The sequence below is a fragment of the Ambystoma mexicanum genome, chromosome 8, assembly GCF_040938575.1.
Source record: "Ambystoma mexicanum isolate Mex_15411 chromosome 8, UKY_AmexF1_1, whole genome shotgun sequence".
NCBI lineage: Eukaryota > Metazoa > Chordata > Amphibia > Caudata > Ambystomatidae > Ambystoma > Ambystoma mexicanum.
The window spans coordinates 307,479,040-307,507,032 of NC_090929.1; the positions used below are offsets into that span (position 1 = coordinate 307,479,040).

General features: G+C 43.2%; 1 long non-coding RNA gene across 1 annotated transcript; it reads right to left on the reverse strand.

Annotated features, from left to right (window-relative positions):
* Window positions 1-19,747: 19,747 nt before the first annotated feature.
* On the reverse strand, window positions 19,748-27,384 carry LOC138473577 (uncharacterized). Its single transcript, XR_011268793.1, has 4 exons — window positions 27,313-27,384; window positions 27,090-27,231; window positions 26,906-26,993; window positions 19,748-19,833 (listed from the first exon to the last, which is right to left on the reverse strand). It is a non-coding gene; the product is annotated as an uncharacterized lncRNA (long non-coding RNA).
* Between the last annotated feature and the right edge of the window lie 609 nt (window positions 27,385-27,993).

A 27,993-nucleotide genomic window follows, 5' to 3' on the forward strand; every position in this document is an offset into this window, starting at 1 on the left:
TGTTTTGTACAAATCCCTTTCTATGAGTAAGATGACATTTGTGGACCTTAAACCTCAGTTCCACCCAGCCCCTGCCCAAACCTACTATACAAATCTAAATGAATGGGGCATCCAAAAACTCGCCATCATAGGTTGGAGGTCCTACGGCAGAACATCGGAGTGCCACACTCTTGCAGGTCATTTTAGAATATAAAGCAACTAACCCAGGGGTCTCCAACCTTTACGTTAGCTAGAGCTACTTGTAGTGGATGCCAACAGTGGAGAGCTACTAGCGGACGATATCGGGGTGGGGATATTTATAAGCCTCGGAATTTTTACCAATATTTTTTTGGCTCGATTATTTCCCCTCCATAAACAGATGGAATAACCTATGCCTTCACGAATATATTAAGAACTTCAAAAACCTCTTTGTTGCATTATTATTTATTAGTAGCTGTCTCAAAAAGACAGATATTTGTTGGACTACCATACAAATATCCTGTAATGTTTGTGCCCCTTCCTTTGCATTTTATGCAGGCTTTCTACATGCTAGGCACACTATTATTTTCAAAATAAAAAAAAAGTAATTTCCAAATTGAAAAATGTTGCTTGCGTTCAAAAGTTTTCTTTGAAATGTTTTTTTTGTCAGACACCACACATACTCTGTTATTTGCTAGTAAGATAGCTCAGCCGGTTGAGCGCTCGCTGCTGCTATCTGAGCGTGATCTGCAGGTCGCAGGTTAAAATCCCGGCAAGGCCAACTCAGCCTTTCATCCTTCTGAGGTCGATACACGTACCAATTTCAGTTGGGTGATATTGCATGTAAATATGTGCTCTGTAAAGCGCTTTGGATTAAGGTGCTATATAAATAACACATCATTATTATTTGTGTGCCCCTCTGTGTTTTAGCACAAGTTATATTTATAAAGATGTTAAATGCTTGTCAAACTGGTTAATCACAAATGCTTCTGTTATGCTGACAGCAGTTTTTAGGAAATTAAACTGTGGGTTCATGGGTGCCAACTTTTGATTTTCACAGGGGCAGAAATATCCTCACCTCAGCCCTGAATATAAGCAAGCAACCAGCCCACCCATACCCTGGCCAAACACATTGTATAGCACTTTGTTTATAATGCATTGCAAAAAGTCATATAACATCTCAGCATCGGTCTGTCAACCTGCTGAACTACCCTGGTAGGCTTCTACTGTAGAGCGTGTCTATGGATTGCTTAATGTACTAAAAGTGGGTGTACTTGTGTCATGGAAGTGATTTAAAGTGGAAATGTACGGTGTGGAATTTGGAAAGAAATTGCACCGTTTTTTTAAATATTATTTTGAACATTTCCAGACGAGCAGCAGTGCTACTGTGATATTTTCATTGCGTGGTCACAATGATCCTGATGCTGCCCCAGCCCCTCCAACATCTCTGGCAAACAAGAGCAGCTTGCTTAAGAAAGACTGTTGTGGGGCCGCACAAGGCCAACTGTGGTACTACAGGCGGCCTGCAGAAGCATAACGTGATATTGACATTTGTCAGTGGATTTACAAGCAGTTCCAAGTGGCACAGTAGCCAAGCTCTCTGCCTGCAATTGGGCCGACTAGGGTTCTGATCCTGAACATGGCTGCAAAAATCACCATTAAATAATATAACTCAGGATAAATGTTTATTTTTCGGTATCTTCAGCGCGGGCGACTGAAAAGGCTCAGGCGCGATCGACTGTTTGGCGACCTCTGAACTAACCTAATATGGCAAGCTTTTACATAAATTCCTCTGAAACCTACACGCTTATGTAGCATTTGCACTGCCTCTAATGGTCGCATAGAAAATGACCAACAAATAATGTAGTCACTAGAAATTACCAACTTTTTGTCATATTGACAGAGTTCTAATTCATCAGAATGTACTAAAAAAAGCCAGATATAGCAGCAATATGTACAACTCATATCTGATTAGTTTTGAGTGCCTGCTGATAAAAATGAGGTTATATTTTTCCACATGGATCCACCCATAGAACACAGAACCAACATGCATGTCCTTTCAAATAATCATATCAAGTTATACCGTCTTCAATACAAGAGGTTGGCATTTGTGAGGGGTCAGAAATGCGAGACGGACACACAGGTATAGTTTTCTCACAAGCTGATATTTTATTAAATAAAAACGGGTGAGACAAACGACTATCTTTCCCTAGTCTAATTAAGGATATCCCTGCCTAACAAACTAAGGCTAAAGAAAAATGACCTGAAGTCCAAAAGGTATCCAACCTGCAAACTAATATACAGAACAAAATTATACAGGAATTGTTTGGCTGTTTTAAACTACACAAAATAGCATAAAAATTCCACCTCAAAAGTTATAAACATGAATCCTTGTGACCAGGGTTGGATTCCCTTAACCTGGATCAATTTAGGATTATGTGGAACACAGGTCAGTTTCAAGAAAGTTCTGCTCAATACAAAGTTACACTCAGTGTAGGATACAAAGTATTTTCCATTCAATAAATCCTTTCACTTGGCAAAGTAATGATCCCGCTTCCAAAGTGTTGCTCACACTTCAAAACAATTGTTAATTTTTTTATTTCATTAATTTGTTTAGTTGCATAACAACTTTTCAAATGTATGTACACATACAATTCGTTTCATTACAATTAATTTCATTTCAAATCATTTAATTTATAATAAAACTATCAATTAAATTGACACTTAAAATCTAAATTTTAAAGCATCATTATTCACCTTCAGCCTTCCTACTTTGACTATGGTCAGGCACTGTGATTTCTAAAAAGTGGACAATTGCTACTTTTACCGATACTCTTGGGCATAAAAAAAACAATTGCCAAGTTTCCTGAACATTTAAATATGCCGTAAAATCAAACACTCTTTGAAAAAATTGTTTTCGAATCGCAATCAAAGCAGGACATTGCACCAATAAATGTTTCAAAATTTCGGGTTCACAATCATTTAAACAATACCGGCAATGTATTAATTTTTTAGGAATTATTCTCCTTCGCACCAGTACATCGCGCGTATGCCACAAATTAAGCGTAAAATGCATATACTGACATCGAATGCGTGGTGAGGGACATTTAATCAGATATGCAACCATTTGTGTATACCTTTTTGTCCCAAACAATGATGTATCAAAGTCCTTATATTGCGCACATTCTGAATCCAATCAAATTGGAAGAGTTTTATTTTTGCTCGCCCAGGGTTTTTCATTAATAATTCCAAATCAATAGATGCTTCTGTCATAGCATTGTATGTTATTTTACACCAGGTTTTTGATAGTGCGTTGCATTTTGATAATAGATGTTTAGCTACTATGCTCAACACATTGTGCATTTGAGTACTCAGTATACATTTGCGTGACAAGGAACACATTTTCCATAACAATTGAGAATACAGAGAGAGTGACCCCAGTTCGTATCTGATCAGGGGTACTTACATTGTAGTATTTGTATGGAGTAGCCTATCCAAGTTTAGTGTGGAAACAGGACACTTATGTTTTTTCAATTTGTTGTATAGCATAGTTCTGTCAATCAAATCGAATGCTGCCTGAAAATCGATAAATGCCAAGTATAATGGTTGGCCCTTCTCTGCGTATTGCTGTTGTATTAAGTTTAGGCATATGATATTTGGCTCTGTGCATGATCCCGACACGAAGCCTGCTTGAAATGGATCATTTAGATGCTGGGCTGTGGTCCATTTATTTAGTTCTTTCAATAAAAGTCTTCCATAGATTTTGCCAGGACGTCAAGCAGTAAAATGGGTCGATAACTAGTCGGCAGTTGACGATCTCCCTTTTTAAATAGGGGCACAGTTATGGCATGAGTCCAACTATTTGGGATCACTTGCTCTTGGTTTATAGCTATGAAAATTTTGTACAATATAGATGACCAAAGTTCCGGTTGCGATTTCAGCTGGTGATTAGATAACCCATCAGGGCCAGATGCCTTTGAATTACTTGCTGATTTAATCAAGAGCCATATATCCTCTTGATCAAATTCTAAATTGAATTTGTGCATGGACTTGTTACCCTCTGGGTATTCACTACCCTGTGGAGCGGCATAAAGGTTTGTAAAATGCTGTACCCATTTTTGTTCATTGACTGCATTCGCTTGAATTGCTACCTGTGAGCCAACCATTGCCTGATTAATGATTGACCACATTTTTGCTGTATTTTTAGTGGCTAAAATGCTCAGCATGTTTGCACCATCATTTTGATACAGTTGGGCTCAATGTTGTCTTACCCAATTTACATATTGATTTTTAGCCTTCCTGAGTTGAAGTGCCTTTTGATCCGGAGGGTTACTAGCTATGTGCCTCACTTCGGCTCAATATGCACTTTTTCTCAATTTCAATTCTGGATCAAATGAATGTAAATGAGGTTTGGCTATTAATTTGACAAATGTTGATTTGGGCTGCTGGAAAAGATGCATTGCATTACAATATTCCGTTCCCAGATGGCCCCTACTCTCCACTTCCCTAGAGAGCGAATTTGTCAAAAATGTGTTAAAATGCTGTAAACTCTCCTCAGACCATCTAAGGCGATTCATCCCAGGATTAACACATAGATGGTTTCCTTGCTGAGTATTATTACAAATAGTTTTTTGATACTCGCTCACCCAAGTCATTGTCAAAATGTTGTGGTCACTTTTTTCTGAGTGCAGCACCTCAAAGCCTACTACAACTGAAAGTAAGTTTTCATTTACGTATATGTAATCTAATATAGAGTGATTGCTCCCTCGTTTCACGTGGCATGAGGTGGCGTATCTTTTTTGAATGCACCATTAAGCATATGGAGATTTTGATGTTTCGTAAATAACTTCCATCTGTGTATTTTAAGTTTATCACTTTGCGTTTTGCTTTCTCAACAGTTGATATTAAGGTCACCTGCCATGACTACATGGGACACTGTGGTGTCAGTTTCAATTAAATCCAAAAGCATGGACAAGTCATGATAGAATTTAGTTTCTGTTATTGCCATGCTATTCCAATAAATAGTTAGAATTGCATAAACAATATTCCCAATGATCGCCTTCACCATGAGCATATGATTGTTTGGCATTGCCCATAATTCTGATGATGTTACTTTCGTTGATTTGATGGCAATTAGAAGCCCTGAGGATGGTCTTCCAGAGGAATGTTTAAATGCAGGGTTTAAATAGATATCATAGTTATCCCACACTGGAACTGATGTCAGCCACGTCTCTTGCAGTAATGTGATGTCTATAGCCCCTAAATTACTATCATCATTGTTCAGCAAATGGGCAAACCCTCTTGTGTTCCAACTTGAAAGGATAGCTAGGTTTTGTTGATTTGATCTGTCTAGTTAACATGACTTCTGGGAGCATTTACATTGACAAGTGTTAGGCATTTGTTGTCTTGTTTTTGCCTCCTTCTCTTGAGCTGCGTTTCTTCTATGGTCAATCACTTGATCTAGTTCAACACTTTGCTTTATATTGGTGGTTAGTTCAGGGCTTAACTCAAAACCCAGTTTATATAAAGCTTTTTTTGATGACCATATTATGTTTTGGACGACTCGGGAATTTAGCCAGAGTCGAACTGAGTTGAGCTTTCCATCTTTGGTAAATTCTACGCAGTCAATATCAGAGGATATTATGTCCTCTAACTCTGTTATTTCTGAGAAAATAGCCATTACCGATCTCCTGTTTAGATCATATTGAACTCCAGGGGGTGGACGGCATGCTAGTGTCAAAGAATATGTTGCTAGACGTTTCAGTCCAAGTTTGAGGTCAGGATTTGATTTCTCATTTCTTTCATTTTTCCTTTCCTCCAACTGAGGCTTGTTCAAACTTGTGAGTTTATGACCAGCTTCAATGGTTCTCAGTGCTCCTTCAATTCTGTGTAGAACTTCAGTAGACATGTGTGAGTTGCTGGCTACATAGACATTGTTCTCCATGTTAGCTGTTTTTGGTGCTGATGCCGGTGCTGAAAGGGGGCCATGAGGGTTTAGAGGTTCTACACCATTATATGTATTATGGCTAGATTCTTCTTTGCCCTCTTGAGCCCTTCCTTCAATCAACCAGGTTCCAATCTTCTCTCTCTCTCAGCGGTTGGCTTCTGCAGTTCTCTTACTACGCCTTGTTTGTTGGCTTCCGGTGCTCTATGGCTAGTCATATAAGCATCCACAGCTTTCCTTATCTCCAGTCTATGTTGGTTCATTGCTTCTGAATCACGGGCTTGTCCCAATGCAACCACTCCTGCTTCAGGGACCACCGCTGTGACACTTTTTTTCAGTTGATAATTTGAGTCAGAGCAAGATTCTGAATTACAGTTGTCTATGTGCTGCAGTAGGTCATCTAATGGGGCATATGACATCTGATTAACCAGGGCTTTCATCAGACTTTTATTCTCTTTCGCTAATGCTTGTCGTTTATATTTTTTCTTTATCGCCTGAGAAGCAGAAGTTGCAAATTTTTTAGGTAGATTAATAGCCTTAAAAACTGCTTAGTACCTGCTGTCACCCCCCTCTTCTCTTTCTTTGAATTTTTAACAGGTTTGTTTATACCATTTTCTGAAGGAGTGCCTGCTTTACCTGCCTTAACGATGGTATAGTCCATTGTAAAAGAAGCTTCCTGGTTACTGCAAGTTACTAATTCTTCTGCAGGTTTTTTGTTTTGCGGAGCATGGCACGGCTCCATTATCTCAAGTATGACTTTTTCAATATATGGTGGAGTTGTAAGTGTCTTTTTAAGCTTACTAGGCACTAGGGATTTGCTGACATTAGGGGTTTGACAGGCATCTGCAATCCCGGGTATTTTTGTTTCTTTAGCCGAAATCAGAGGCAGGAGACTGTTAGTGAGTTGTTCAAATGTTTCCTGCCAAACTCGTATGTCTTCCATATTAGTAGTGTGTTTAGCAAGTTTAGAATCAATAGACTCATATAATTTACCTAATGCCTGGATTGCCATATTCATGGCGTGCAGTGTTACTTCAAGTAACTTTCCATTTCGCATTTCGTTAGCGTGCTCCGTGCCCATTTGATGCAAGTTGGGAAGTTTTCTAGGTGTTGGTTGCATAAAGGAGACACTTAGAGCGGAACTACTATTCCCCTCTTCAGGGGAATCAAACATAACTGGGGATTTGGACAGATTATCTGGGAGAACTTGTATGGAAAAGGCAGTACCTTCAGGGTCTAAATCTATAACTGCCACATCTGAACTCGGGCACATTGCTGTATTTATTGGTTGCAGTTTAGCTGTTAAGGGGATTGCTTTTAGTAGAGCACTATCTGAAATCGATGTTCCTTCAGAGAGGGATATATGAACAACCTCCTCAGGCTTAGGGACTGGGGGTGTTAAGCTGTCTGGGGAAAGATAGTTTGACTCACAAGTTTTCGGTGTTGCGCTTGATGTTGTAGTACAACATGCAAAACCCGCGCCTGTTTTTCCAGTTTGCAACTGGTCCGCCCCCAAGCCAGTGCTAGCAATGGACTTTTCTTTGGCCTCTTTTCAGAATATACGGATGGCTTTACAATTCCCCGAGTTCAGTGAAGCCATACCTCTTTCTTTCGACTTCCGCGAATGAGGGGTGGAGCATGTCATGCTTGCCATGCGTTGCTGCAGCACAGGGGTTAGTAGTATTCTTTCACCTCTAACCGCCAGGGAGCCCATTGCAAGGGGCATACCAGTTTTCAGGGTACGCGGTTGCATCTTACTTACAAGTGAGAGCGGAAGATGTCGTGGAGCCTTCGACCCCGCGACCCAGCGGCAATGCGCACAAGAGATAGCACCTCCTTGTGCACACCTAAGACAAATCCACAAGTAAGGGGGTTGGCCTCCAGTGCCTAACAGCCGCACAACAGCCAGTGGGCTTGACTCCGATGGGCTTAACGCAGCAAGATTGGCTCGAGCCACAATAAATACATGCCGAAAGTCACGTGATCAGTCACGTGATGCGGACTAATTCCGCCTCCTCCAGGAAGCAGGCAAATCCACAGCAAGAGCTGTGCCAAGCTCGCAGTGCTGTGTGCTGAAAGTTGCAATCAGGTAAGCGTTCCCTTAAAATGCAATCCTTCTCTTCAGAACAAGACACGCCGCTCGGGTGACTCGAGCCACAATAAATACACGACCAAAGTCACGTGATCAGTCACGTGATGCGGACTGATCCCGCCTCCTGCAGGAAGCAAGCAAATCCACATAAGAGCTGCGCCAAGCTCGCAGTGCTGTGTGCTGAAAGTTGCAATCAGGTAAGGGTTCAGTTAAAATGCAATTCTTCTCTTCAGAACAAGACATAATTGTTAATGTTTCCAAAACCTCATGTTTGGGAAACCAAAAGTCTCTTTCTCCAAACGTAAATTCCGAAATAAGTCTCTTTTCTCCAAAGTTCAATCACTTGTTGGCACATAATACTTCTTCTTTAAAACTATGGCTAATTCCAAGGAAACACTTTAGTCAGGATGTTCCAACAATCACTTTCACTTATGCAACAGATCATCAAAGCAAGATGATGGAATTGACTCTTCTTTTTCACCCTTTAACCACAACCACAGTACTATAAAACATCTTCTTCCTGGTATACTCGCCTGCCAGGACTAACTACATTTGTCCGTTTTCTGGTACACTTGCCTGCCAGGATAAAACTCTACTGCTACAATTTGTACTCTGTGGTAAGGCCTGTTCAAAACTCTCCACACTAGAATCATCAATGGGGAGAGTTGAACCAACAACTGCTTCTCTGGTTAGTCTTTTGACATTTAACATAACTGGCTTGCATCTTCTTTCAAATGGACATTTCACAAAATGATAATGATTCTCTTGCTGATCTGTTTGTCTCAGTCAATGCAGGTTATAGTTCTCTCCCCCTTGATCCCTTTTACAAGGAGGGCTTTGATCCTGCTGGCTTTGTTTTCTATCTGTGCAACCTTTTGTTTGCTGGCAATGCAGGTTATAATTCTCTTCCTCTGGACATCCTTTCCTAGGAGAGTTTCACCCAGTTTGTATGCATTTCACTTTTCTTTGGCTTTGGCAATGCGGGTTACAATGTTCCTCTATTTACAATCCCTATTTAGAAGCGGTGTGCCAAGTTTGTCTTAATTCAATTGTTTGGTATTCAAAATAAATATTATTACCAAGCAGCCTCCTTCCGAGAGACCCGGGGACTCCTGCTTCCGGCAAATTCACTGGTATGCCCTGGCGTCTCCTTCTGACTTGCCGGTATTGTTGTTTTGTTCTTTTGGACCTCCTCTGCATCTGACAGCTCTTGTTGGTCTGCCGCCACTCATGCTGACCTTCAAAGAAACCTTTTCACCTGTATGCACTCTACGGTGAAAATCCAGTACCAGAACCGTTCACGGTCTGTAGAGAGCTTCTCCCTCTCACGGGGTGCCTCGCTTCAGTACCGCTTCCCAATGCGTGTCCTCTGCATAGTCAAGGAGTCCCAACCTCTTCCACGTCTTCTACGCAGCGTCCTGCCACTGCCACAATTGCAACTTCAGCTTTTGCTTCTCCCCGCTGCTTCTTCATCGCCCGTACCTGAAAGGCCTTTAAATGCTTAAAGGTCCCTCTCAGGTGTTGGTCATTACAACATCTAGAACACTCAGAACAGTTTAATACCTCTGGACACCTCTTCCTCATATCAGTATTAAGAGAATTATGGGACTTGAAGCCCATAATGTTCTTATTTATTTTTAGATAAAAATTATCAATTTCACAATAAGCCATTCAGACTATAGGGTCATTAGGGAAATTGTCCAGAGGCTTCTCCCATTCTCTCTGACATGAGTCCCCTCCCATGTGATCCTCCCACATAAAGCCAGCCCCAGGGTCAGGATCAGGCAGTGGCTTCCTTTCACTGGCCCCATGAGAAGAGGTCCAGGTCAGGGTTTTTGGGATAATCACCTCAGATCCATCAACCATTCCTGTTTCTACTATGAGTCTAGAAATAATTAACATTCAAATCAACGATAGCTATATCATGTTTCTCTCTGTGCCAGATGTGATATCTTCTGTCCGGAGGCTGTGGTCCAAGGATTTCTCTTTAACATCTACACTTTCCTCAGTAGTTTCACTTCCTGACGTTCAGAGTTCCAGCTTCAACAGTTTGCATCCTTGTTCTACTTGTTCTAAGTTGTTGATCATATGTAGTTGATTTTACCACTCAAATTGCAGGCCAGCAGGAAATGTCCAATTGTATCCAATGCTGTCTTGAGTTACTTTTTCCATCACTGGTCGCACTTAATGCCTTTGTACAGTTACAGTGGAAAGGTGCTGGAAAACTGTATTCTTGAACTGTGCAAATCTCTCTACCCCCACGCTCTTGTAGCGTGAAGAATCTTTTCTTTCAACAAGAAGCTATGCGGCTTGAATAATATATCTCTCAGCTTATCTCATTTCTATTTAGGTCTATTTCGGCCCACCCTTTGGACCCTGCCAATTTCCATAGCTGGTTGATTGTTTCGGGAGCAGCATTTTAAAGAGTTCTTTCAAGAGAATTTCCAATTTGGATCATTTTCTATTTCCAGAATTTCAGCTGAATATGATCTCATCTCTACTTATTTTGTGAGCTCTTCACACTGGTTTCCAGCTTTGCAAGGGACTCTTGTAGAGTTTTAACTTATTCAGAGTGTAATCAGCTATGACCGCAGGTCTGCTGCGCTCTTTGAAACATCTCCTCGCAAGTCCACCAGTTCAGGTAATAGGATATCTTGTAGGTTTTGCAAGGAGTCCATGACGTCTTCTTTCGTAAAGATGACCGGGATGCTGTTCTGTGGATTCATTGTCTGGCTCGTGGCCAGGTTCTCCTGCCATGCCAGTTGTTTTGATGTGTGAACAGACGTTTAAATGCCCACTTAATGTGACTTGTGAAGCATTTTGGAAGCTTTACACTTTGGGAGTAATGGTTTCAATAAAGGAAATTGCAGTCCTGTTGTCTTCAACATGTCTGAAGTCTAATTGTTGCTGTGTTACAAAAATATGCTATAAACCAGCTTGACTGATTAAAGAAGCTATCAGAGTTATTTGCTCACTGTCTTCTTAATTGTTCCCACTCTCACATCTCTCCGTGCCAAATCCCCCCAGTGTTTTAAAGTATAAATATATATTTTATGTGGTGGCTCTACATGCCCCGGACTTGCAGTTTCTTTTGAGATGTTTGCAGGTCTTATATTATTCGTCTTATCTGCCTAGGCTATATCTTTCCATCTCAGGAGGAAGCTTTGTATGGCTCTCGACTTATCTCCCAGATCACCCACAATGAGCGTCATCCTTTTCTTTCGATTCCCTTTAAGTGTTTTATCAATTTCAACGTCTACCTTCTGGGAAACTCCGAACTTTTCTCCCCGATCGCTGTCTGCCCAAGTTCTGTCCCGATCATTGTCAGTCCAAGTTCTGTGTCTCAGTTGAGGACCAGAGCCGGCAGATGTGGGCCTTGATTTCGCCTGCAGCCTCCCCTGCTGCTGCCACCATCAGCGGGTTCTGGCAATCACTAGCCCATTTGTGCCTACTGGGTACACGATTGTGGAACTCAGTCCCCACTGGCAACTTTAGGGTCATCTCTCATGTTATGAGGCATCTCCAGGCGTCCCCACCTTTCCCCCATGCTCAGACTGCTCTGAGTTTTATTTGGCATGGGCAGCCCCACAACTGATGTGGTGGCATAAGGCATTCTGTCATTAGTGCTCTGTAATGTTATGTTACCAAATCTTGTAAAGTGCAAGATCCACCCAAGGGCATCTTGGCGCTAACCCAACAGCTAACGGCACAGAGAGCGAAGAGCATAGGCATTTCACCGAAAGGTTTCTGAGAGCAGTGATATCACAAATGATTCTCAGTGGTCCACAGCACCAATGGAAGCGAGCTCCACGCCTTCACTGCTGCCATAGAGAAAGCACTCCCGCCTGCGTGAGAATGTTTCACATGTGGAACCTGAATAGTATGGGATGACTGAGAGTGGAGCGCTCCAGAGGGAACATATGGGCAAAATGTAGATTGCAGGCACACAGCCCCAGACTTATAAAAAGCCCTATGCAGAATGCACATGGATTTAATTAGAACATGCTTCTCAATAGGAAGCCAATGCAGCTGCCAGAGGATCACCAACATGCGTGCCAACAGGAGAATGCAATACAACTCTTTCTGCCATATTCATTAGCAGCTGGAGACGGTGGATTAAGTAGGCCGCCTGGGCAAGAAAGTGTGTTGCAATAGTCTGGCCCAGATACATTTTGTTTATGCCAAGATTATCCTGAACTCCACAGTCATTATTCTTGTGGTGCATTACAGTTCACCTCCATGTGTCTCCCTGTGATAGCTTTATGGAGCTGCCGCTACAGAGAGCTCTACAGAGGCCCTACAGAGGCTTGCCAGTCCCCCTAAGGGGTTTAACTTTGTGATTCAATGTGTTGACTAATATGAGATTGACACCTGGAGTGGATGGGGGAGGCTTTGAATCCCAATGCATCCATTGCACTGCAAATCACTCAAACATTAACACTGTACTGTATGTTTTACAAGAGAAACTTTAAAACATTTAATTGTTGAATGCACTGCCCTTGGTAAATATCGCGAAGCAAATATTGACCTATTTTTAAAAAAAGACCCCTCTTTTTTTATATTCAAATTCTTTATTTGTTTTTGGTTTACAAAACCTTTACAAATATAATAAAAAAACTGCTTTGCATCACTCAAATATACATAACTCCAACATGATACATAAGCTAGATACAGAATCCTTTTAAAAGATAAGCAATTCTGGTTTAAACGTTACAGATTTGAACAGAAGTGTCAGTGTTCTAACATAACAGAGTCATCTTTCATGCTTCACAAAGTGCAATTTCCAAGGTTTGCTATTTTTCAGAGAGTAATTAACAACGACATCATTCCGCAACGTCAAAGGAGGAAACATCTCTAATGAGGGTCAACAGAAATAGCTATCGTGCCTTAACGCTAGTGCAACTTCCCCTTAGATAGGTGTGTATTTATAACAACGTGCATGTCAATCTATTGACCATTAGCTCGCATAAGATCAAAACAACAAACGAGATACACCTTAAAGAATCCTATAGCGCTTCCAAGTTAGTGCAAAGTGTGCATTAGAGCAATTGTGCAAGATATACTATGTGCAAAATTAGCCAAAAACAACATCAACCTTAGACATCATTCCCAGTTTGTATCTGTGGAGGAAGGGAACAATGGTGTGCAATGATTACCACATTCCAAATGTTTAGTGTAATAACTTACGGGGGCCTAGAAAAAGACCCCTTTTTACATGGGACCTTCTCTGATGGAAATTGTTGGCGGAGACAAGTGATCAATTGGTTATTACTGTAATTAACTTTGTAAATAGTATTTTATTGGATCCATTCACCTTATCTTAAATATATGTGAATTGTATGTAGCATTTCAATGAATTGTATGTTTTCTTTTCCTTTTTCTTCTTTTTACATTTCATGTGTTTTTACTGTGATTTATTTGTAGTGTGATGTCTGTAAAGTTTTGCATGTGTTAAAACTAAGTCACACAAAAAATACAAAATTAAAAATGAACACTTAATAGGAAGATTTGCCAGGGGCATAGGAGTAAAGGTCAATGCATTAGAGTGTGTACCAATGGATTTAAAACATTTTAAATACATGACGTTAATCTTACCCAACTAAATTATATTTAGTTTATCAACTGTGGAAGATGAACAAGACGCCCCTGAAATAATTGCAAAGTACATTCAAATGCATACAAAGTAGCTGCTGAAAAGGCGCATTCTCGGTGCCTGTGGGATGCCAGTGCGCTCTACAAATACAAATAAATAAATAAATAAATCCTTATAACAGTGTAATGCAGAAAAAAAACCTTATCCACATTTGACACCTAATATCCCTACTGCTTGTAAACTTAATTTCCATAAAAATATGCTGAAAGAGAGCTCTCTTATCATTTTCTAAAATTCCTGACATTGGTAGTGCATGCCATTTTGCATTCCTGTACATCTAGAAAATGCAGGCCTATATATATGTACCAGCATGAAAAATGAGGCAAGCCTAAAATACAGAAATGGGTTATTATTTGAAGCCTGATATGTTATGTTATGTTAAAGGTACTTATATAGCGCATCGTCACCAGCGGAATTGGTCCCCAGGCGCTCTGATATGGTAAAACCTAAGATCTCGGGTTGTGCTACTTTCAGAGTTATGCAACACAGACACGCTTTTGTGAAAGTGACCTGCTTGTAGACCATGCTTGACACATATCTTGTTACTATGCATAATCTGTGTCACATCTGTACATTCTCAAATAAAGGTATTACAATCCCCTTCAACAGATTGCCAGTTAAATGCTCCTGCTAGGCCAGAGCCGGAAATATTCAGTTATTGATGGGTTTTGTTCGTGGTTGTTTTTAGCAGCAGGACCTTTCTGCAAACACTTTCAGTGCTTTCCAGAGGGCTCCATGTCTTAATATGGACGTGCAGCCCGTGTGCATGCACTACTGACGTTCAGAGTGAACAGGTAACATACTGCAGTCACAGAAGGGAAATTCTGCCCTAACCAATGTGTGTTTAATCCCTTTACTCAGGCTCAAATTCCATGAGAGAGACAGAAATAAGGGAGATCAGTGTATGTTTTATATCTGGGGAAACCGGCCTGCTGACAGACATTTCACCAAAATGCCAGAGGTAGCGGAAGTGACATCACACGACCCTTGCCCTCTGATGACACCACAGGAAGCGATGTCATTTGAACCCACCCCAAAGTGACATCACAGGAAGCGATGGAACACAACTGGTCACCCCAAACAGAAAATGGCATCACATAGCATTGTTTCTAAGTACACTACGAAAAATATGGTTAGGATATCACTGTAAAGTGATATACATTTATACAAGAATGGATCACCACATGTATCATTAATATTGTTACGATATCACTGTAAAGTGATATACATTTATACAAGAATGGATCAACATATGTATTATTAATATTACCAAATTAATGTGAATGCAAGCAGATGTCCAAGGCCAAACGATAATGTCAATGTTAAAGGACGTTTGTACCGCGCAATGTGTTATTATATAGCACTTAAGCTTAAGCGCTTCATATAGAACAAGTATTACCCAACCTGTGTTGGTACTCATTTATCAACCTCAGCAGGATGAAAGGCTGCGTTGACCTTGCCGGGAGTCGAATCTGGAACCTGCAGATCACACACACATTGCAGCAGCACGTGTTCAACCCACTTAGCTATCTTAACAGCTTTGGCTATCAGAAAACCAGCCACTCCAGAAACAAAGAGCCACATGCTGCTGGCCACAGCCCAGGAGCCTCAATTTAATTGTTAAAAAAAGAAAATGTGTTTTTAGGGGTAGCAAGGGAGACCTCAGGGGTCCCCAGGGCTGGTGGAACTCTTTCGGTTTATTTTCCTCCATTACTGTGTCTGATGCGTTTAAATGCGTTAGTCTATGGGCACATTGTGAGGAGTATTACTTATACTACTGAACATCAAAAGATGCTTCCTTCACGCTCATCCCTTCCCCTGCATGGCAGGTTGGAGCTTGTGTAATTGAGTGAGGGGCTTTCCCTTTGAGCCAGAGCCTGTCTAGGCTTCTCGATATTGTGTAGAGTTTAGTCACGGGAATCCAAAAAACCCTTGAACCACACTTACGGCCCATTACGACTATGGAGGTAGCCATGGTGCTATTAGCGCCATGGCTGCCTCCATACCGGGCTCCAATATCGGGTTCCTGCAATGAGGACTTACCGGTCATCCGACATAGGAGGACCCGGTAATTTCTCCTTGCAGGAATCCATCCCCATTCCCATTGAGCCCTGATAAGGCTCAATTGGAATGGGGAGGGAGGTAATAATGAGCACATTACAAATGGCCCGTTATTACCTCCCTCTTCACCTCGCAGGACCCGGAGACCCGGAAAGGACGCCTGGTTTTACCAGGCATCCTTACAGGGTCTCGCAAAGGGAACCTCGTAATTGCGCATCCCGTAATGATGGTTGCCAGTCCCGTACCGGCACCCTTCATTACGGGAGCGCAAACCTCGTAATGAGGCCCTTAGTCTCATCTTGTGTTGTCTTATCTGATGGGAGCACGGCTTTTTTACTGCCAGCCCAATCAAAGTTAATTTGTTCCTTCCAGGATGTTCTACTCTGTTGATTTTGGTTTGACACATGAGAGAACGATCACTTTTATTGTGTTTATTTTAGCCCAGGCACTTAAATTTCTGTATGTTATGTTATCCAATTTTATAAAGTGCTTGTTTACCTGAGGGCATCTTGGCGCTGACAACCAACTTCAATCTAGAAGAGTAGGGTTTTAAGAAGATGCCTGAATTCCAAATGGCTCAGGGTATCTCTAAACGCAAAGGGCAGAGCATTCCACAGTTTACCAGAGGCAGTAGAAAAAGCCCGGCCACCCACTCGAGAAAGTAGCAACCCAGGAATCACCACCAAACAAGCGTTGGCAGAGGAAATAACTCGATCAGGGCAATATACATCACTCCCTGATGATAAAAAGCTTGTTGAGATAAGGAAAGAGCTTTGAATTCAATACGTCTGGCCACTGGGAGCAGCGTCATAAATATATGCCGTATTGATGCGTTTTTAAGAAAAGATTCCAGTCCGTGGAACTAAGCACTTTCGTTTGACTAAGTGACGATTACAGAACATGAGAAAGAAACGTACAGTCGGAGATAATTAACACATGAAAGCTTTTAATATGGGCACAAAGCGGCTGTAGACTATTTTAAGAAGTGACATTTAAAGTTTACAAAATGGATTTGATTCAGAGGCAGACTGTCGAGAGAAGCGCAAGTACATGAAGTACTTTGATCCATGAGAGCCAACTGTACACACAGGAATCCAGTAATGAGATATCTTTCATTTCCTCAGTCCTGATGAAGGCCATGACTTAAAGAGATAGAGCACAGAAGTAGCTCTGGACACGATCTTCATTGATTATTGAGATCATAAAGATATTCAATACGTGTTGCACTCTCGTGAGGCAAATTGCGGTTCTTCCGCCCAAATTCCACACATAGTCGGTTTTGTGTTTATATAAAAAAAAGTACAGCTACTAAGAAGTATACAATACAGGCAAATTGTCATATTGTTCCTCTCCTCTTGTCCTGAAGACGGCTACACCTGCATCAACAGACAATGTTTTTTTGCATTGCCTGATTTCTTTTGGTGCTTTTAGCCGAAACATATGTCGACTTTCACAAAATGAAACCTAAGTCATCTAATAGGTTTCCTCTTCCATGTGATGGAGCTGGTTCAATCAAATAATGCTCTACCTTTAATTGTTTGAGGTTGTACATTTAGTGCTCACACAACAACTTCTGTTCTCACGTACTAACCCCACAAGATTTCATGTGCATTTCAGACTATTCAGCTTTGGTAAACAAAAATGTATTGCTGTAGTCATACTGTGTATTGTGTTTCCTTTTTAACTGAACTTTTAGATGGATTTTAGCATGATTAAAAATAAAATTAGTTTTGTTATTATTTAGTGTTTGTCTCTTCTCAATGGTTTTGCAAATGGTTTTTGAAAAACTTCGTTGTTGTCACTTGTGCTTTCAACTTTAGACTAGTTGAGCATTACTACCATACCCAACTTTTTATATACAAAAAATTAGAAAAGTGTTTTTTTGGCTATTTTGCCTAACGACAGACACACCATTCACCTGATTGTGGTTTCAAGGTCATAGGGTCACCACTCCTCCCTTTGTTGCTCTCCTTGCTTTCTTGTGATCCCTGAGGGTGGTTTTCCCAGAAACTGGATCTCTCCGAACGTTAAATAGGCACTGGGAGCCAGTGCAGAAAGAAAAGGACTGACGAAGTACGAGTACCATAAGGAGAATTTGTAGCAATTTTTGCTGCTAAATTTTATAATACCTGGAGACGATGAATCAGTCCGACTGGTTGAGCCAGGAACAAGCATTGCAATAATACTGTTAGCTAAGCACAAGAGCAGCCACTATTAGAGGATGAAGGGGACTAGGTAGAAAAGGAAGAACCTGCCGAAGTACCCTCAGATGAAAATGACCAGTTTACAAACTGCACCTACCTGAGGAGTCATGGAAAGTGTAGAAGAAAGGGCAACCCCCCAGGTTTTTCACCACCGTCACTGGAAGAGGAAGACTACCCAGTGTCGGGGGCCAGAACAAAGGAGTCCGAGTAGAGATAGGAGGAGAGCCCACCACCAAGACCTCTGTCTTGTCCCCATTAAGTTTCAGCGAATTGCTGTTCATCCACTCCCACACATCCATCATGCACAACAACACCTCAACCTGGTTAAGATCAACACGAACCAAAATTTGAGTGTCGTCAGCATAAGAGTCACAGCAGAGGCCAAAGACAGATAAGAGGCTGAATATAAATGTTGAAAAGTATGGGGGACAAGACAGAGACCTGAGGAGCCCCACAGGATAGTGAGTGGGAAGAAGAAGAAAAAGGAGGAAGAGAAAGCATTTGACCTCTATCTGTCAGGAAGGAAGTAAACCACTCCAGGACGGACCCGAAGAGGTCCACTAGTGCCAGGCCGGACAGAAGGATGGAGTGGTTGACACTGTTGAAAGCTTCAGAAAGATGGAGCAGAATCAGGGTACCCACTCCGGCCGCTGTCAACCAGCCTGCCCATGTCATCAACCATGGATACCAAAACACTCTCTGTGCCACGCCCCATACGGAAACCCAACTGGACGGGATCCAAGAACCCAGAGGACTCAAGAAAAGAGGAAAGAAGAGGAGGGACCAGTGCTTCAAGCAGCTTCATAGAAAAAGGTAAGAGCGAAACAGGAAGAAAGTTAGCAAGAGCTAAAGGATCCAGTGATGTTTTATTTAAAAGAGGTATGGCCACAGCTTGTTGGAGTTTGCAGGGCATATGTCTATACTGACAGGACAAATTAACTGCTTGTGATACCCAAACGACAATGCCCGGCATATCTTTCAGCACATCCAGAGGAACTGGGTCAGAAATGTAGCTTCAACCATCTCTTTTCACTGTCTGTGTGTAAATCAGGGATGTCATTTGGGGGTCTCCCTTGATCCCCCTGAGGTCTTCCTTGCTACCCCTAAAAACAAAAAAGTGTTTTTTGGTTTTTTTTAAATGTAAGATCCTGGGCTCTGGCCAGCACCATGTGGCTCTTTGTTTCTTGAGTGGCTGGCTTTCTTGTTCAGGCCTCTTAAAAAACACGGGGTTTCACAAGTGTAATACTTTGAGCAGTGACCCTAAATAAAAAAGAATAGGAATAACACATGTATTCATTTCTTAATTTTATTTCTTGTATGGCGCCACATGACCATGGGCCTCAGGGTGCAGGCAAGAGTGAAACACAGAACAAGTCAGACAAAACAAGACAGGACGACGCAGGGAAGAACTGATGCAGAAATGATCAGTAGACAATCCAGATGTGAATTAACACCATGCACTCCAAATGTACCTTAACTTGTATGGATAAATTAATTCAGTTAGGTTTGGATTCATATGCTTGTTATGTGAAGTAAAGGTGCGGGGGAGAATAATAACAACCCTGGCATATGGGCTGTGGAAAATATGAGAACAAGATAAATTCCCTATTAGGGAACTCCCGTCCCCTGCACACTATCAGAGGCCATATAGCCAAATGTTTATAAATAAATAGTTTGATATTCATACTCTTTGTTCAACAAAAGAATTTTTGGAAAAATATATATATGGTGGTATGATCATCACTTTTTTTTAGATATTACAATGTAATGACAATAGTTTCTACATTTTTTACATTTTTTACAAAATAGACTAGCAGCCTGATTTTTGAATTATTCAGGATTTATTGATCAAAACAAGGTTGCCTAACACGTTTCGAGAAAGGTTTTCTTCTTCAGGGGCTGATTGTGACAAACTTTAAATCTAGTCAAGAGAAATTAAACAATATTCTCAATTAAATTAGAGCTATAAACTAGATTGTTTCAACATTTCAATAAATTGTTACCAAAGCAAAAATCACATACAAATTGTTATTTTTTTCGAGTAAACTAACATCATCAAAGGTTGATTAAAATTTATCATCAAATTAAAAGAGAGAGACTATTGAGATCTACCATTCCAATATGATTGAATTGTGTAAGTACCAGAGCACAACTTAGTTCATTCTTGTATACTTGTATCATGGTTTTTATGGTCTGTTTCCTATTGACAGAACATCTTATTAACCAGAGCATATCCTGCTCCTTTTGTAAACATAATAGTGATAGGGTTTCAGGGCCTAAGAATGATTAGAATAGGTAATTTGCTTACCCTATTCCTTTTTCTTAAAAGTTAGATGAAGCTGTTCTTTCCTCAGTGGTAAGTATCAGTTTCAGGTCCAATTTACACACAATGGCCCTCATTACGACCCTGGCGGAAAGCAACTGACCTGACCGCCATCGCGTAAATAACGTTTCCGCCATTGCACGACGGAGTAAAGTGCGGCTAATTCTGACCCATCGGGCACGAGCACTACGCCATGGCGGAAGTGCAAAGTCCGCGATGGCGGAAATGTCCCCAAAACGCCCCTCACCGCCGTCGTACGGCGACCTAGGTGCAATTCCGCCACCGATCATAGCGGTCACCGTAATGAGCGGCAATCGGAAAATACGGTGACCGTAAATATACGGAAACGGAAGCAAAAACATGGTCCCGGAACGGGAAACAGCACGCCGTACACCTATAAAATCAGAATTTCCACACAACCATTAAAAATCCTACCCTGAGACACATCCCAACCCGTCATCCACCCTAGTGAAACCAAAAACAATGGGAAAAGTAGCGAAAAAAGCGTGCGACCGCAAGCGGCAGGTCCACTTCTCCCGTGAGGAACTCACGGTGCTCACAGAGACCCTCCAGGAGAATGCTGCCGTCGTCTTCTCGACGCAAATGACCAGGACGGCACTTGCGAACAAGAAGGCCATATGGGCCCTGGTGGCACAGCGGGTAAGTGCGGTGGGGACCGCACCCCGCAACCCACAGCAATGCCGAAAGCGATGGGACGACTTGCGGATACGCGTACGGAGCATACTATCCGCCAACCGTAACATTGCCACAGCTACCGGGGGAGGATCGGAATCACCCATCAAGTTGACCCCCTGGGAAGAAATCTGTGCCTCCACCATTGGAATGGAGACCATAGAGGGAGTCGGAGGGATGGAGAAAGGAGTGCAGACATCCGAAGAATCAGGTAGGTGTCCCAAATAAAACAATGCTAAAACCACAATGTCCAATCATGTGAAGTACCATGTGTCCACATAGTGCAACCGAAACACATGTCCAGGAGTACGTCCACATACATTGGCCTGATAGCGCACATTAAAAGTCACATTAAATAAATAAATAATTAAAATTCCTAAAAACACCCTCTACACGTGCAGCAGGCACCCCCTAACTGCAGGCTGCAAAACAACTGCATCCTCAATCCACACAAAAATGTAAACACCTCCAAGGCCCTGACCCAAATCACCCTCAGGTACCACCCCAATGCATGTAATACAATGCCATTCCAATTTCCACAGACCCATTAATAACGCTCGCCCTCCTTTACTCCACCACAGGGTCCGATTCAAACGACGAGCTCCAGGACACCCCTACCAGCACACCTGCAAAGAGGGCCAAGACCAACGGCCAAAGACCCTCCACCTCAGCTGCACGGATCAAGACACGGCAGCAGCACAAATCAAGTGGCAGCACACAGGAGGGGACTTCAACAGGCACCCCAGCACCCAGCATGGCCACAACAGCACCACCACAGGCCCCCCCAATGGATGCCACAGAAGGCACTGCTTCTGGTGGCAGCAGCACCATAGGTGACACTGCATTAATGGCAGCATGCTCCGACACAGAAAACGGTGATGTCGATGTAGGATCCATCCATGACCTGTCTCAATCCCCCTGTTTGTTTCATCCCGTACACCATGAGGATACCACGCAGGGGCAGCCACAAGACGACGACTGGCCATCCCCCACAAGCCCTGTGTCAAGGCAACATGAGGTGATCAGCCCCTCTGTGACACCACCGCAAATGTCCATGGCCCAGCAGAGGCAACAGTTCCTCGACCAGGTGATCGTGCAACAGCAGCAACTGGCCACGCTCCTCAAGGACCATGCTGATGAATGTGGGGGTACTAAGGCAGCCATAGAAACATGTACAGAGACACTAAGGGCAGAAATGGAGAGAAGCACCGAGAGCCTGAGAGTCCAAATGGAGAGAAGCACCGAGAGCCTGAGAGTCCAAATGGAGAGAAGCACCGAGAGCCTGAGAGTACAAATGGAGAGAAGCACCGAGAGCTTGAGGGGGGAACTGCATGCGACGTCCAAAGACGTATGTGCTGAACTTGCCGCTGTGCGCCGTGTGCTCACTGAGCTCTCACAAACCCTTAGGGACATGCATGGACGTGAGCAGGCAGAGACATCATCCGTTGCAAGTTCCGTCCAGGGCAGCCCCCAACGTAGATCTGTGAGGAACCTGCGCTCCACAGGCAAGGGTGCCCCTGATACCCGGAGAGGGGGCTTGCAATAGCGTCTGCCCACTGACAATGAGCATCTTTGGACACTGGTGTTCGGGGGGGAGGTAGGAGGGTGGGGGGGTGTGTTGGGCTTACTTGGGTGGCGGGTCGATGGGGTGTGTAACGTAATTTCACATATGCGATAAACATTTCACTATCATCCAATGAGATGTGTGGACATTGATCTTTGTGTACGAGGGCATTATAGGTGTACAGTCCATATTGTGCATGTTCCAGACACACACAATGCCACAAGTCCCGTGTCCATGTATCAGCCACCAGGCGTGAGTGCTAGAAGCATGAATCTATGATAATCTGACGAATTTCACGTCCCTCCTGTGCCTCGCGGACTCCTTGAGGTGCTGCCACATCCCCACCCTCATCATGACCATATTCAAGTGCTTTCAGTTCTGCGTCAGGGGGCATGGGCACATTTCTACGTACGCACATGTTGTGTAGCATGACACATGCCATGACCATCTTTGCAACCTTCTCATGGCGGTACAGGAGTGCCCCGCCAGACCTGCTGAGGCAGCGGAAACGACCCTTCAGTAGGCCGAATGCCTGTTCTATGACTACACGGGTACGTGAGTGGGCATGGTTGTAGTCCTCCTCATGCTGGTTCTGTGGGTTCCGGAGTGGTGTAAGGAGCCATCTCTTCAGTGGATACCCGGCATCACCTGTATGTGGACAATAAAGGATGTTTGAGGAATGCCATTGCTACGTAAGCACCCCCCCCTTCCTGCCAGGTCATTGCCGCATCACATACCCCACATTATCATGCATGAAATGAGACTCACCGAGTAGCCAGGATCTGTTCCCTGCGTGTCGCTCCATGTAGCGTGGTATTGTAGAGTTCCGTAAGACCATGGAATCATGGGTTGATCCAGGAAATCGGGCACAACAATGTGTAATGATCCTGTTGGAGTCACACACCATTTGTACATTAAGAGAATGATATTGTTTTCGGTTGCGGTACTGGGCCTCCATGGCATGTGGGACAACCAATTCCATATGGGTGCAGTCGATGGCACCAATGCAACCCGGTATGCCGCCAAGTGCATGGAATCCCACTTTTGTGTTTGTAATCTCCTGCTCCGAGCGTGGTAAAGAGATGTAGTCGTCTGCGTGCTTCAGGAGGGCATCGAGCACTTGCAATAGTGTCCGTGACAACAGTGGCTGTGAAATGCCATGCAACTGTCCGACTGTGTGCTGGTAGGTGCCTGTGGCCAGGAAGTGGAGTACAGACACCACCTACAGTAGGGGTGGGATGGCGGTTGGGCTATCTATCATGCTGACAAGGTCAGCGTGTGTCATGTCCACAATGGCGGTTATGGTGTCCCGGTCCAAACGGTAGAGGGTGTGGATCTGCACATCAGTGAGGTTGAACGGATGTGCTCGGAGGCGTGGGATTGCGGGCTGCCTGCGTGGTGGTGGTGGCTGTGCTGGTGGGCCTTGCTGGCCCTGCCTTGCCCTCCTCCTCCTCCTGCGTCTCCTCTGTGCGGCCGGTTGTTGTAGTAGTTGGTGTTCGTCTTCTTCTTGAAGTTGGAGTACTTGCAGTGCTATCAGGTCCCCCAGGGCCAACATCGCTAGTCCTGCCGGTAGCATTTTGGAGTGGGTGTGGTTGTGGGAGGGGGTTGGGTGTGCAATTTATGTGTTTTCAAGCTGCATAGCCTCCACCTGTGGTGATTCATTCCACCTGTGCAAGCTGCAATCCCGCACACAACGCTGCAATTCGACGCATGGCATCTTGCTATTACAATCATGTATTTCATCCCGATGGAAGTGAGATATTGGTTCATATGTTCATTATGCTATGGTCCCATTGTTTCACATACTATTTTTGCAGTCGCGAACAAACTTGTGAAGGGTCAGTGGAATGTAGTACTCGATTAACGGTGGACCCTCATGCAGCACTGTACCGCGGTTCACCGACGGGCGGGGCGTCCCATTTGTGAGTGAAGCCAGTTGCCATTTTCACACACTGCCGCACTACATGGATGAATTTGTGATTTCATGCGGTCACAGATGCATTTTCGACGTGATGTTGCAAATGAGGAATTCGAAGGACAGCGCTTTCGGTTTCCAGCTAGCGGCGAGGAGACGCCCACAGGTCTGACTGCAGATATAAAGTTCTATTGTTTAATGTCCTTGGGACAGGGGCCATGGCGAGAATGCAATGATTGATATGAATAGTATGGGATGCGCAATAGCGTAGTGGAGGATAAGGCAGGACGTTCCCAAATACATGTTACTTCACAACACTAGAATTCCGGCCTGGGGCACAGTGGATTTTGCAGACTGCATTACGCACAGACTCAATGGAAGTTTCACATGTTATGTGAGTAAATAATCAGGCGTTTTCATACAGGGATGAGGGAATGATGTATGGATGCATGGACAGATGATTTAATAGAGAGTCTGCCATGTACATGGCTTTTTGGAATCTATCCACTTCCCCTGCGCTATGTGATGCAGGGCTGCCATAGTGGGACCATCGTCTATCTGCCCTTGTTGAACCCTCCCTGTCTCGACGCGCCTTCGGACACTTGTGTCTATGCACGTTACTAATCCCATCTAATGGATTCTGTTTTAACAGACGCATGCACACAAACACTCGTTTGTAATAGTGTTTTCACCTCGATTTATATAGTTATGATTCGCAAGTGATTTATGGGTGCGATTGATCCTTTTGAGTGGGCTAGCATGCATATGGCTGTGGATTTAGTGTGAGCATTGAAGTGACTAATTCAAATGTAGTTCTGATGCCCATACTATTCTTTTTCATTTCATTTGGGTGACAGGTATCTCCTCCCCTTTTGCCGCTGCCATCTGTATGCCACTCCTGCAGATGGCTTTTACTCCCGACACCTGCTGCTTCGTGTTAATCAGTGGAGCACCATTACGATCTTGTGGGACGATCGCCAATGCCCCACATGCCCTTACGCAGTACTAGTGGCTAGGAGCAACATTTCGACCTTTCAGCTGGACTAGTGCCTACCTAATGGGACGGCCCTGCGGTTCTAGGCGCTTCCATGTTGCCTTTTTGAACGTGAATGTAGCCCCTGTGTACCATGAAGGAACAGGGCGTCACACAAGAAGAAGCTGGTCATTTATTGCGGATGCAGCACACAATAATGAAATATATTTTGGAGTTCATGACCTAATAGCTGTATGGGCTTGGTGATTTTGTTGTGCATTAAATTTTGATTGTGATATTGACCGTGTAGCATTATTCTTTGCAAGTAATGTAGCATATTCCTATTTGTGGAGCGATGTATTGTGAGAAGATCTGCTTTGGGTTCCGGCTTCTGAGTATAGTTGCGTGGTACTGTACTGGGCGCGTTTGCCTACGAAGCCCAGTGAGGTCAGGGATAGGGCCTGCCATTATGACTATTTTAATGATGTCATGCTCATGGGAGGGGGATTAGCTTTTGTGTAACAGATGCCGGTCAGCCAGGTGGATTGGTGGAATGATGTGATTATCAGAAAATGGCTGGTCATAGGTGCCTGTGTTTGCGTGCGTTTCTTGGAGGGAGACTGAGGTCATGTCCATTGGAATAGCTTCTGTATTCGTGCCATCTGTGCCCTGCAGCTCCCATTGGCCCCTCTTGAGATGAGCCTGGCTGCTCAGTCACTCTGCCAACTTGTGTGGTACATGCTTATGCTGATGGTTGGTTTGTTTACTGGCAGGAGTACAGGGCTGGTGCAGTCTCACTCAGGATACTGCTTTGAATGTTGCCTTACACTGTTGTCAAGCGATGGGGGGCCTGTTTTTGTTTGTCTCAGTTTTCAGTTCATGTTGCTGTACTTGAAGCTTCACATGCCTGTGCTGCATCAGTACGGCAATGGTGCCATGGCTAATATGGATGGCCACTCACATGGCACTTGGAGCCCCTACATTCATTTGTTCGTTGGCATGCATGGGTGACTTGTACATTTCACTGGTTGCATTGTGTGACTTCATTAAACCTACGAGGAGTTGTGCAATGTGGCCAGGGAGTGGTGTACAGGCACTCTGTAGGGCCTTTTACGGTTCGTTCGCGATGCCGTACTTCTCACCATGGCGGAATGGTACTTTCCGCCATGCTTGATGGCGTTAGGTACATGTCCGCTAGGGTCAGAATTCCCGTACCGTTGCGCCATGGTGGTAATTACGGTTTCGCTTGGCGCGCGTGCGCGTACTTGGTGCAGATAGCGTTGGCGTTCACTACGGTGTCGCTAATGGCATCGTACTTTACGGTGACGGGTCATAATCGCACCGAGCGCTATTCGATGGCGGTATTGCATTTCCGCCATCGTTTTTCGATTTCCGCCAGGGTCGTAATGTGTTTCCAGAAGTCTCTAGGACATATTATACAAATTTAGTAAAATAAACCTAACATATGGTAAGAAAAAGTACTGAATTTTGATGGCTACTAAAATAGTACAGAGAAGCGTCATACCGTAAACAAGATCTTTTAGATGGCGGTAGAAAGGGTCAGTCATGGTTACCTCTGTGGTATAGTCAATACAATTCTGTTCCTTATATTGCTAAAGGAAAACAGAAATATACATATTTTAAAAAAGCCAATATTGGTTATCCCATTCTGTATTAATTCGAGTGGCTACTAAAGAACAAACACTTACAAAGTAGTGGTTGTTGATTGGGTATAATGTTGTGGCTCTGCTGTTGACTCAGGTGTTATCTGTTTGCAGAGGCGCATTCAGGTGAGTGTCCCTGGTTATTTCAATTCACAGATTCAATATGGATGGCCTGCGGCCCAGCAACCTGGGAATTAAAAGACCCAAGGTTGAAAAAGGTAAGTTCACAGAAGTTAAATAGAAATCAGCTCCTCAAAAATATACTTACTTGTGTCGCCTGATTCCCTATTTCGTTCGTCTCGTGTGCTGGTCCATCACAGGATGTTGTCATACATCTAAGATGGCTGTTTATATGGACGGCGTTTATCTGTGACATCATCACGTTGCGTACGTGTATGACGTCACAAATGTAAACAAACAAAGTCTGTTTGACACAGATAAAGGAGTTAATGTAATTTAAAGTCTCCAGGTTTGACGAAGATGAATTTGACAAATAGGAATATAGAAATTCCCTCATTATTCTAACGAGAGCAGAAATGATGCTCTTAAAAGAGGTTTTTATTATTGAGTAACGCAGTGTTGGCAACAATTTGTATTTTGTGACATATTCAAATTAAGAGAAGGGCTATCAATATTGAGCGTTTTTTTAAGATTCTATGGAAATGAGGAGCACAGTGCTCAGGCAGTCTTCTCTGGTAGGTGATGATGATTTAACTGTGTTGTTAAGTATATCTCCTAATCGGTTAATTTTAAGGTAAATTCAGAAAATGACATACATGGTCTAGTGTCATAAAATTATCTACCAAGAGTGTAACTCAATATGCTCAGCTAAACGGTCCATAATAGGAGAAGGAATGGATTTAATTGAAAACTCAGTTTAGATACATAGTTTAAACGAAATTCTTGATAATATTGCTGTCTCCTATGGAGTTCACAGTCTAGTAATATA